The sequence below is a fragment of the Arachis duranensis genome, chromosome 3 (genome assembly GCF_000817695.3).
Source record: "Arachis duranensis cultivar V14167 chromosome 3, aradu.V14167.gnm2.J7QH, whole genome shotgun sequence".
NCBI lineage: Eukaryota > Viridiplantae > Streptophyta > Magnoliopsida > Fabales > Fabaceae > Arachis > Arachis duranensis.
The window spans coordinates 84,349,552-84,360,952 of record NC_029774.3 but is presented as its reverse complement, the minus strand read 5'-3'; the positions used below and the strand labels follow the sequence as shown (position 1 = coordinate 84,360,952).

General features: G+C 37.1%; 1 non-coding gene across 1 annotated transcript; it reads left to right on the top strand.

Annotated features, from left to right (window-relative positions):
* Positions 1-3,752: 3,752 nt before the first annotated feature.
* On the top strand, positions 3,753-3,860 carry LOC127746210 (small nucleolar RNA R71). The gene has a single exon (XR_008007830.1). It is a non-coding gene; the product is annotated as a small nucleolar RNA R71 (small nucleolar RNA).
* The last annotated feature ends 7,541 nt before the right edge of the window (positions 3,861-11,401 follow it).

Sequence of the window (11,401 nt, the reverse complement as noted above, 5' to 3'; positions counted from 1 at the left end):
TAGGTATATGGAGATGCTATGTTCCTTCTGAATCTCTGCTTTCCTACTGCATCCATTCAATCCTTCTTATTCCTTTCCATGACAAGCTGTATGTAGGGCATCACCGTTGTCAATGGCTACATCCCATCCTCTCAGTGAAAAAGGTCCAAATGCTCTGTCACAGCACGGCTAATCATCTGTCGGTTCTCAATCAGGTTGGAATAGAATCCAGTGATTCTTTTGCGTCTGTCACTAACGCCCACCTTTAGAAGTTTGAAGCTCGTCACAGTCATTCAATCCTGAAATCCTACTCGGAATACCACATACAAGGTTAGACTTTTTGGATTCCCATGAATGCCGCCATCAATTCTAGCTTATACCACGAAGATTCTGATTAAGGAATCCAAGAGATATGCGCTCGGTCTAAGGTAGAACGGAAGTGGTTGTCAGTCACGCGCGTTCATAGGTGAGAATGATGATAAGTGTCATGGATCATCACATTCATCAAGTTGAAGTGCAACGAATATCTTAGAACAAGAATAAATCGAATTGGATTGAAGATAGTAGTAATTGCATTGAAACTTGAGGTACAGTAGAGCTCCACACCCTTAATCTTTGGTGTGTAGAAATTCCACCGTTGAAAATATATAAGTGATGAAGGTTTAGGCATGGCCGAGAGGCCAGCCCCCAAAATGTGATCACCGGATCAAAATACAATCCAGGATGAAAATATAATAGTAAAAAGTCCTATTTATACTAGACTAGCTACTAGGGTTTACAGAAGTAAGTAATTGATGCAGAAATCCACTTTCGGGGCCCACTTGGTGTGTGCTTGGGCTGAGCTTGATCTTTACACGAGCTGAGGCTTATCTTGGAGTTGAACGCCAAGTTGTAACGTGTTTTTGGCGTTCAACTCTGGTTCGTGACGTGTCTCTGGCGTTTGACTCCAGGATGCAGTATGGAACTGGCGTTAAGCGCCAGTTTACGTCATCTAATCTCGATTAAAGTATGGACTATTATATATTTCTGGAAAGCTCTGGATGTCTACTTTCCAATGCCATTAAGGGCGCTCCATTTGGAGTTCTGTAGCTCCAGAAAATTCATTTCGAGTGTAGGGAGATCAGACTCCAATAGCATCAGCAGTCCTTTGTCAACCTTCTATCAGAGTTTTGCTCAGGTCCCTCAATTTCATCCAGAATTTACCTGAAATCACAGAAAAACACACAAACTCATAGTAAAGTCCAAAAATGTGAATTTAGCATAAAAACTAATGAAAACATCCCTAAAAGTAACTAGATCATACTAAAAACTACCTAAAAACAATGCCAAAAAGCGTATAAATTATCCACTCATAGCTTTAAGACATAGTTACTAACTACTAATGATCATGAAGTAAAGACACAAAACATAGATAAACATATAACATAAAAACTGAAAAGCAGAGAAAATAAGAACAAGGAATGAGTCCACCTTAGTGAGGGTGGCACCTTCTTGAAGGACCAATGGTGCTCTTTGAGCTCCTCTATGTTTCTTCCTTGCTTCTGTTGCACGATCCCTAGTGATTTTGTTGCTCCTATCCTTAGTTGCTCCCAATAATTATGTGGAGGAAAATTTATCCCCTGAGGTATCTCAGGGATCTCTTGATTTGTAGTCAAATGTTCTACCACTGAGATATAGACCCTTTAGATGAATCTCTCCATCTCCTATGACTCGGAGGTGGAAGCTTTTGTCTTCCCTTTCCTCTTCTTTTTTTCTTTTTTTTTTGAGGTTTCTCTGGCCTTAGGTGCCATTAATGGTTATGGAAAAACAAAAAGCTATGCTTTTACCACACCAAACTTAAAATATTGCTCGCCCTCGAGCAAAAGAAGAAAGAATAGAAGAAGAAGAAGATATGGAGGAGATGGAGGGATGTGAGTATTCGGCTATACGGGTGGGATTGGATGGGAAAGAGATTTTGAATTTTGAAGGTAAGTGGGGTGTATGGGGAAGAGTGGATGGATGTGAGTGGTTAGTGGAAAACAGAAGGGATGACCGTGAATGGAGAGGGAGAGGGTGAGGTAGGTGGGGATCCTGTGGGGTCCACAGATCTTGAGATGATCCTGTGGGGTCCACAGATCCTGAGGTGTCAAGGATTTACATCCCTGCACCAATTAGGCATGTACAATGCCTTTGCATGCAATTTTGGCATTTAAACGCCGAGGTGATGCATGTTCTGGGCGTTCAACGCCCATCTGCAGCATGTTTTTGGCGTTGAACGCCAGTTCCATGTTTGTTTCTGGCGTTCAACGCCAGCTCCATGCTCTGTTCTGGCGTTGAACGCCAGCCAGATGCTCCTTACTGGTGTTTAAACGCCAGTAGGTCCTTCCTCCAGGGTGTGATTTTTCTTCTGCTGTTTTTTATTCTGTTTTTAATTTTTGTATTTTTTTCGTGACTCCACATGATCATGAACCTAATAAAACATAAAATAACAGTGAAAATAAAATAAAATTAGATAAATAAAAATTGGGTTGTCTCCCAATAAGCACTTCTTTAATGTCAATAGCTTGACAGTGGGCTCTCATGGAGCCACACAGGTGATCAGGTCAATGTTGTATAGTCCCAACACCAAACATAGAGTTTGGTTGTGGGGATTCAACACCAAACTTAGAGTTTGGTTGTGGCCTCCCAACACCAAACTTAGAGTTTGACTGTGGGGGCTCTGTTTGACTCTGTACTGAGAGAAGCTTTTCATGCTTCCTCTCATTACCAAATAACTTGGCATTTAGCTTCATGATGGCTCCTAGATATTGAGCAACTTGCTCTTCAGTTACATCTTCATCCTCTTCAGAGGAAGAATAGTTCTCAGAGCTCATGAATGGTAAAAGGAGGTTCAATGGAATCTCTATGGTCTCTATATGAGCCTTAGATTCCTTTAGGTCCTCAATAGGGAACTCCTTTTTGCTTGAGAGACGTCCCATGAGGTCTTCTTCCTTAGGATTTACGTCCTCTTCTTCCTCCTTGCATTTGGCCATATTGACTATATCAATGGCCTTGCACTCTCTCTTTGGATTCTCTTCTGTATTGCTTGGGAGAGTACTAGGAGGAGTTTTAGTGACTTTCTTACTCAGCTGGCCCGCTTGTACCTCCAAATTTCTAATGGAGGACCTTGTTTCATTCATGAAACTTAAAGTGGCCTTAGACAGATCAGAGACTAAATTTGCTAAGTTAGAGGTATTCTGTTCATAATTCTCTGTCTGTTGCTGAGAAGATGATGGATAAGGCTTGATATTGCTGAGCCTATTTCTTCCACCATTATTAAAGTCTTGTTAAGGCTTTTGTTGATCCTTTCATGAGAAATTTGGATGATTTCTCCATGATAAATTATAGGTGTTTCCATAAGGTTTACCCATATAATTTACCTATGCCATTGCAGGGTTTTCAGGATCATAAGCTTCTTCTTCAGAAGATGCCTCTTTAATGCTGTTGGATGTATTTTGCCATCCATTCAGACTTTGAGAAATCATGTTGACTTGCTGAGTCAACATTTTGTTCTGAGTCAATATGGCATTCAGAGCATCAATTTCAAGAACTCCCTTCCTTTGAGGCGTCCCATTATTCACGGAATTCCTCTCAGAAGTGTACATAAACTGGTTATTTGCAACCATGTCAATAAGTTCCTGAGCTTCTGTAGGCATTTTCTTTAGGTGAATGGATCCACTTGCAGAATGGTCCAGTGACATCTTAGCGAACTCAGACAGACCATAATAGAATATATCCAGAATGGTCCATTCTGAAAGCATGTCAAAAGGACACCTTTTGGTCATCTGCTTGTATCTTTCCCAAGCTTCATAGAGGGATTCACCATCTTTTTGTTTGAATGTCTGAACATCCAATCTAAGCTTGCTCAGCTTTTGAGGAGGAAACAATTTAGCCAAGAAGGTCGTGACCAGCTTATCCCAAGAGTCTAGGCTATCCTTAGGTTGTGAATCCAACCATGTTCTAGCTTTGTCTCTTACAGCAAAAGGGAAAAGCATGAACTTGTAGACTTCAGGATCTACTCTATTCATCTTTACAGTCTCACAGATCTGCAAGAACTCAGTTAAAAACTGATAGGGATCTTCTGATGGAAGTCCATGAAACTTTCAGTTTTGTTGCATTAGAGCAACTAGTTGAGGTTTCAACTCAAAATTGTTTGCTCCAATGGCAAGAATTGAGATGCTTCTTCCATCAAACTTGGAAGTAGGTGTAGTATAATCACCAAGCATCCTTCTTGCATTATTGTTGTTGGGTTTGACTGCCATCTCCTTTTCTTGTTAGAAAATTTTAGCAAGGTTGTCTCTGGATTGTTGTAATTTAGCTTCTCTTAGTTTCCTCTTCAGAGTCCTTTCAGGTTTTGGATCAGCTTCAACAAGAATGCCTTTTTCCTTATTCCTGCTCATATGAAAGAGAAGAGAACAGAAAAAGAAGAGGGCTCCTCTATGTCACAATAAAGAGGTTCCTTATTATTAGTAGAAGAAGAAGGGAAGAAAGAAAGGAGAATCCAAACAGAAGGGTAATGATAGAGGTAGTGATTTGAGATGAAGAGAAGTAAAGAGAGGTGTTACTAAATAAATAAATAAATAGAAGAAGATGAGAGAGAGAGAATTCGAAAATTAATTTTGAAAAGTAGTTAATGATTTTCGAAAATTAAAGGTGAAATAGAATTAAAATTAAAATTTAAAACAATTAGTTAATTAAAAAGAATTTTTGAAAAAGAGATGAGATATTTTCGAAAATTAGAGAGAGAAAAGTTGTTACGTGGTTTTTGAAAAAGATAAGAAACAAACAAAAAGTCAAATAGTTAGTTGAAAAAGATTTGAAAATCAAATTTGAAAAGATAAGAAGATAAGAAGATAAGATAAGATATTTTAAAATCAAATTTTTGAAAAAGATAAAATTTTGAAAAAGATATGATATAAAAGATAATATAAGATAGATTTAATTTTTAAAATGAAAATTAATTACTTAACTAACAAGAAACTAAAAGATATGATTCTAGAATTTAAAGATTGAACCTTTCTTAACAAGAAAGTAACAAACTTCAAATTTTTGAATCAATCACATCAATTGTTAGCATAATTTTCGAAAATTTGAAATAAAATTAAGAAAAAGATTTTGAAAATAATTTTAAAATTTTCAAAATTAATAAGATAAAAATGAAAAAGATTTGATTTTTTTTGAAAAAGTTTTGAAAAGATAGGATTTTTAAAATTGAAAATTTGACTTGACTTGTAAGAAACAACTAATTTTAAAAAATTTTGACTAAGTCAACTCAAATTTTCAAAAATTAGGAGAGAAAAAAGGAAAAGATATTTTTTATTTTTGAATTTTTAATGAAGAGAGAGAAAAACACAAATATGACCCAAAACATGAAAATTTTGGATCAAAACACATGATGCATGCAAGACCACTACGAATGTCAAGATGAACACCAAGAACACTTTGAAGATCATGATGAACATCAAGAACATATTTTTGAAAAATTTTTTATGCAAAGAAAACATGCAAGACACCAAACTTAGAATTCTTTAATGCATGGACACTATGAATGCAAAAATGCATATGAAAAACAACATACAACACAAAACAAGAAAACATCAAGAACAAACAAGAAGACTTGTCAAGAACAACCTGAAGATCATGAAGAACACCATGAATGCATGAATTTTCGAAAAATGCAAGAAAATTTTTTAAAGCATGCAATTGACACCAAACTTAAAAATTGACTCAAGACTCAAATAAGAAACACAAAATATTTTTGGTTTTTATGATTTTATGATTTTTTTTGTATTTTTATTATTTTGTTTCGAAAATTATATTTTTGAAAAACGAAAATAAAGAAAAAATTTTTGAAAGATTTCTGAAAACTTTTTTTGAAAGGAAAATAAAAAGAAAATTTCCTAATCTGAGCAACAAGATGAACCGTCAGTTGTCCATACTCGAACAATTTCCGGCAACGGCGCCAAAAACATGGTGGACGAAATTATGATCATCAATAATGGCTCTTTAGTATGTGCATCTATTAACTCAGCACTTTCTTTCCACAACTTCGCTCAACTAACCAGCAAGTGCACTGGGTCGTCCAAGTAATAAACCGTGAGTAAGGGTCGATCCCACAGAGATTGTTAGTATGAAGCAAGCTATGGTCACCTTGTAAATCTCAGTCAGGTGGATAATTATTGATTATGGAATTTCGAAAATCAAATAATAGTAAATAAACATAAAATAAAGATAAAGTTACTCATGTAATTCAATGGTGGGAATTTCAGATAGGTATATGGAGATGCTATGTTCCTTCTGAATCTCTGCTTTCCTACTGCATCCATTCAATCCTTCTTATTCCTTTCCATGGAAAGCTGTATGTAGGGCATCACTGTTGTCAATGGCTACATCCCATCCTCTCAGTGAAAAAGGTCCAAATGCTCCGTCACAGCACGGCTAATCATCTGTCGGTTCTCAATCAGGTTGGAATAGAATCCAGTGATTCTTTTGCGTCTGTCACTAACGCCCAGCCTTCAGGAGTTTGAAGCTCGTCACAGTCATTCAATCCCAGAATCCTACTTGGAATACCACAGACAAGGTTAGACTTTCTGGATTCCCATGAATGCCGCCATCAATTCTAGCTTATACCACGAAGATTCTGATTAAGGAATCCAAGAGATATGCGCTCGGTCTAAGGTAGAACGGAAGTGGTTGTCAGTCACGCACGTTCATAGGTGAGAATGATGATGAGTGTCATGGATCATCACATTCATCAAGTTGAAGTGCAACGAATATCTTAGAACAGGAATAAATCGAATTGGATAGAAGATAGTAGTAATTGCATTGAAACTTGAGGTACAGTAGAGCTCCACACCCTTAATCTTTGGTGTGTAGAAACTCCACCGTTGAAAATACATAAGTGATGAAGGTTCAGGCATGGCCGAGAGGCCAGCCCCCAAAATGTGATCACCGGACCAAAATACAATCCAGGATGAAAATATAATAGTAAAAAGTCCTATTTATACTAGACTAGCTACTAGGGTTTACAGAAGTAAGTAATTGATGTAGAAATCCACTTTTGGGGCCCACTTGGTGTGTGCTTGGGCTGAGCTTGATCTTTATACGAGCTGAGGCTTATCTTGGAGTTGAACGCCAAGTTGTAACGTGTTTTTGGCGTTCAACTCTGGTTTGTGACGTGTTTCTGGCGTTTGACTCCAGGATGCAGCATGGAACTGGCATTGAGCACCAGTTTACGTCATCTAATCTCGAATAAAGTATGGACTATTATATATTCCTGGAAAGCTCTGGATGTCTGCTTTCCAACACCGTTGAGATCGCGCCATTTGGAGTTCTATAGCTCCAGAAAATCCATTTCGAGTGCAGAGAGGTCAGAATCCAACAGCATCAGCAGTCCTTTGTCAGCCTTCTATCAGAGTTTTGCTCAGGTCCCTCAACTTCAGCCAGAATTTACCTGAAATCACAGAAAAATACACAAACTCATATTAAAGTCCAGAAATGTGAATTTAGCATAAAAACTAATGAAAACATCCCTAAAAGTAACTAGATCATACTAAAAATACCTAAAAACAATGCCAAAAAGCGTATAAATTATCCGCTCATCAAAAGCTTCTTTACCTATTCTCCCATATTTTTCCCACTTTTGATGTTACATGCTCATGCATTAGTTTTAATTTTGTCCCATGTGCATTGCTTTATTTTGCATTTGGGAAATTCTTTTGTATCCCCTTTATTCAAATACTCAATTATATTTTTTTTAATGCACATGGTAATTCAATTATTTTGATTTCACATGAGCATGCTTCCCAAAAATTTTATTTTAAATTATTTCATTCTTTTCAACTTCCCACCCTTTGTTTTTATCATCCATGTTCCCAATAGGTTTCCCACACTTAAACAATTACACAATTTTTATCTTAAGCTAACCAAGGATTCAATTTGGGATTTTAAATTTATTTTTCTCCTTAAGGTTAGTGTTGTGGTTTATAGAATAAGAGGGAATTAAAGGCTCAAGGGGGCTAACAAGGGTGATGTAAAAGGTAGGCTAATTTTGGGATAAGTGAGCTAGAATCAAACAATGGCCTCAATCATATGCAAGCATGTAAATATATTAAATATTGGACATATAGAATGGAACAAACCAAAGATTATAATTATAGAGAAGAAAACACACAAGAATAAAAATTTATGGTTAAATAATGTAACCATGTAAATAAGCTCAAAATCTCATAGGTTGTGTGTTCTTTGGCTCAAAAACCATGTTCCAAATACAGCTTCAAACAAATTTAACACAAAAATTTTCAATTTAAATTAGTGAAAATTTTCAAAAATAGGATCTTAAAAAGAAACTTGTTATTTTAACCAAGCAGTAGCTAAATGCATAAAATCAAACAAACATGCAATTAAACATGCAAATGCAATAATGAACAAACAAAGAAAATAAAACAATGGTGTTGAAAAGAAGAAAATAGCTAACCCATGGAGATCGGTATCGACCTCCCCACACTTAAAGATTACACCGTCCTCGGTGCATGCTAAGATATACAAGTGGACGGGTTGCTTCAACTGGGGCTCTTTTTGTTCCTTTCCTTGCCGGTGATTTGGGAGTAGCTTTCTCTTTACCCTTCTTGGTGGCCATCCTGAAAAGGAAAAAAGAAAGTAACTTTTAGAGCTAAGGGTTAGAGCAAGGAAGAGAGTGGGAAAGGTGGTAATCAATGCACAATAAAGAAGAATGACGTTAACACACACTCATGAGTACATGTGAAAAGTCATCAATGGAAAATAGCTAGTGCATATGATAACAAGTGAATGCAAGGTGTTTATTGGCATGCTGGCAAAGGCATGAGTAGCATAGATCAAGCATTCAATGTCCAAGTTAGATTACCAAGTCTTTCAAACTAACAACATGTTTATAATAACAATTATATTTAATTAATAAAATATAAAAAGAGTTTTGTGAAAAGCAAGCATTTATAGTAGTAGATTAAAAGAAATCTTAAAAATAGTGCACAATGCTATACGGGCGTTTTCACAAACACATAGCATGCATGGTAAATAAGCTATTTGAAAGTATTAAATTGAACATGCAAGAAACCCTTTAAAAAGTAATATATAATTGTCAAATAATCCACAAAAATATAGAAAAAACAATGACCCAAATAAAATTCCAACACCAATGAAAATAATGCAATGAATGAAAGTATGAAATTAAGTAAAAGAAAATGAAAGATAAGAAGAATGAGAAGGGAAAGAAGGGAAGAAGAAGTAAGTAAGAAAGGAGGGAGGAAAAATTAGGATTGGGAAGAAAAGATAAAATATTTTGGCATATTAGGTTAAGGTGTGCGACGCTGGCGACGCGGTCGCGTGGGTGACGCGGCCGCGAGGTGCGCAACAAGGTCAGGCGACGCAGACGCATGGGTCACGCGATCGCGTCACTTAATTTGTGCTAGTGGCGTGAGTGCAGCCTCGCATTCGCACAACTCTCTGTTTAAATTGCATTTTGCCAAAAATCTGGGTGACGCGGTCGCGTGGGTGACGCGATCGTGTGGATGGCCATTTTTGAAAGACGACGCGGTCGCATGGGGCACGCGTTCGCGTGGGAGGGCTTGGGCTTCTAGCATGAGTCCAGCCCAATTCCATCACAACTTTCGGCCATGCACCTTTTTTACGTCGATTTTCATGGCACGCGGCCGCGTGGGTGACGCGGTCGCGTGGGAGGCCAAAGTTCCACATGACGCGGTCGCGTGGGGTCAAATTATGCTAAAGGCGCGCCTCCAACCACGCTCTCGCGTGACTCTCTATTCAATTCTTTTCTTCCCAACGCACTAGTGACGCGGATGCGTCAGCGACGTTGCCGCGTCGCGTGTGTGTTTTTCCTTTCTTTTTTTTATGCAATATGCAGTGTTAATGTAGATGCTATGAAAACTTCCAGGTTCAATGAAAATAAAGTAAAATAAAAAAATAAACACATCGAAATAAAATTGAAAAAGAACGATTATACCATGGTGGGTTGTCTCCCACCTAGCACTTTTAGTTAAAGTCCTTAAGTTGGACCTTTGGTGAGCTCCCTGTTATGGTGGTTTATGGTTGTACTGATCCAAGAATCCCCACCAATGTTTGTACTTCCAGTAGCCTCCGGGGTCCCAAACTAAGCATGTAAAGCCCTTAAGAAGCTTCAAACAGATTCTTAGGCTCCCGGGGTGACAAATGTCAGAACAGATTCCAGGATCTCAAACCTTACTTTTACACCCGTTTTTGTCTCGATCTGCATTTTTCCAGCCGGGTGAAAGGTGATCTGAATTCTCACTGCAACGACCAAACAGCTTCATAGACCCATTCAGTTGAGCTTTACACCAACCTTTGCGTTTAAACTTAAAGCTTCCAACCATAATGAACCTTGCAGGATAATTCTTACCACTGGCCATCTTCTGCTTACTCTTAATGTCACAAAGAGCTCTAAGTTGACCATCCGTCTCCAGTAGCCCATATTCAAGTGAAATTAGAAAGCTAAGGGATATGAATTTTACCCACTTGAATGTTGTGAAGGATGATGGCAACTTAGGGGGGAAGTATTTTTAATGAAATTGCAAGCTCAACTCCCTTGTGCTCTTCTCTAATAATTACCACCTCTTTGCAAGCTTCTTCAATTTCAACCTCTTCCTCTTGGTAGCTGACGTTAGGATTTTTGCTAGTAAAGAATTTTATAAAAATAGTTGCATTGTAGATATAGATTCTAAACCAACAGAAATCCCTTCGTGCAAACATTTTGGTTATCACAAGTAACAAACCCCTAAATAAATTGATAACCGAAGTATTTAAACCTCGGATCTTCTTCTCAAGGAATTGCAGGGAGGTATGTTCTTATTATTGGTTATGAAGATTGTAAATCGGGGTTTTGAAGTTTGGGCAATGGGCACAGGTATATTTAAATGACAAGTAAAATAAATTAACAATAATAAAATCTCTTGGCAAGGTATAAGAATTGGAAGTCCTATTCTAGTTATCCTTATCAATTGTGATGAGAATTAGATTTTTCTCCCACTTTGTTAACCTCTAACTATGAAGGTAAGTTAAGTGGATGAATTAATTCGAATCCTCAAGTCCCAGTCTTTCCTTGGGAAAAGTTAGAGTTATTGGATCTCAAATCAATTCTTGAAGAATTCCAATTTTCAATCAAAAATGAGTTTGATAACTCAAGAGTCACCAATTAATCAACCAAAGCCAAAAGAAAAAATATCTAAATTAAATTAAAAGCATTCATGTAAATAAAGCAATCAAACTACGTCTAAACATAAATTCAAGTCATAACATAGAAAGGTTCATAAATTAAATTGGGAAGATAAGTAAAGGGAATATTAAATCTGGAATTTAGAAGAAAATTGTAAGTTGGAATAATAATAAATCC